This window comes from Echinops telfairi, unplaced genomic scaffold, assembly GCF_000313985.2.
Source record: "Echinops telfairi isolate 266 unplaced genomic scaffold, ASM31398v2 ScPeMD7_2291;HRSCAF=2852, whole genome shotgun sequence".
Classification (NCBI taxonomy): Eukaryota; Metazoa; Chordata; class Mammalia; order Afrosoricida; family Tenrecidae; genus Echinops; species Echinops telfairi.
In genome coordinates, this window is record NW_022106189.1 from 19,492,037 (window position 1) to 19,493,189 (window position 1,153).

General features: G+C 61.1%; 1 protein-coding gene across 1 annotated transcript in view; it reads left to right on the plus strand.

The window, feature by feature from the left end:
* Positions 1-1,153, plus strand: part of GNAO1 (G protein subunit alpha o1) — a 180,758-nt gene that overhangs the window by 173,856 nt on the left and 5,749 nt on the right. The gene's annotated exons all lie outside the window — the stretch shown is intronic.

Sequence of the window (1,153 nt, forward strand, 5' to 3'; positions counted from 1 at the left end):
AAATGAGCCCTCAGACCACCCCTGCCACTCTGCCAGGGACTTCAGCCAGTAATAACCAAGGCTTGAGGATAGTGGCCTGGACAGGTCAGGGGTGTCATGGCACAGTGGTGGAAGGCTTTGCTGAAGGGTGAACCAGTGTGGTCATTTGTCCACCTAAAGGTCACAGGCCAATGGTAACGAGTAGAGAAGCCCAGTGCAGGGGCAGGTCAAAGCCTGGGGGTGAACACCCCCACCCCAGAGGGAGGCAGCTGAGAGAGATGGGGGCAGCTCCATTACAACACAGGGCCCTTGAGCATCCCCCCTCTCGCTGTGCCCACCCTTAGAGCAGGGAGGTTGACGTCCTGACTCTGGTCCAGAGCTCCCACGGCCCTGCTCTGCCCCCTCCCCGTGTCCCCTGAGGGGAGAAGAGGTTACAAAGACAAGGCAGGGCGTGGTGCTGGCCCACCACCTTCCTCACCTGGAAGAGTAATTTACTCAGCCCATAGGGTTTGCTCAAGGAGCCTGGTGGTGCTGAGGCCCAGGCAGTGGGCTGCTAACCCACCAGCAGCTGCATCCACAGTCTTGGAGAGGCTGGGGCATGGGTTCCTGTCTGAGAGGGCCGTGCCCACCGCCCCATCCCTGCTTGGATATCAGGTTCTTGGCCGTCCTGTTTCAGAGCCAGGACTCTGGCTGTGGAGCTGGGCGGGCAGTGGGGTCTGAGGACAGGGATCCTGGGGGAAGCACAGGGCGGTGACGCTGTCCCTGGTGGAACCCGAGGGGTGTCTTCTCTGCACTGCCCAGGAAGAGGTAGCCACGGGATGTGCACAAGGAATGGCCAATGCACAGCCATTCCTGGGGGCAGCTCCCAAGCCAGCAGGAGCTTAGTGGTCCTTCCCTCAGACCACAAGAGAGCCCTCCTGGACATCCTACTCCCCGAGACCCTCCCTCAGAAGTAGGCCCAGGAGGAAGTCCAGACAAGGGAGACAGGAGGCCAGCTCTGAGTCTCCAGCCACCACCACACGTTCACGTTTGCACACGTACATGTGTGCGTGCACGGGAGCAAGAGGCTTCAGCCAGGCAGCCAGGCTCAGCTCCCAGTCAGTCCTCTGTGCCACTGCGCCCCAAACGTAGCAGATTCTCTGCAGCCTGATTAGACCCCCAGCGCACACCCTCC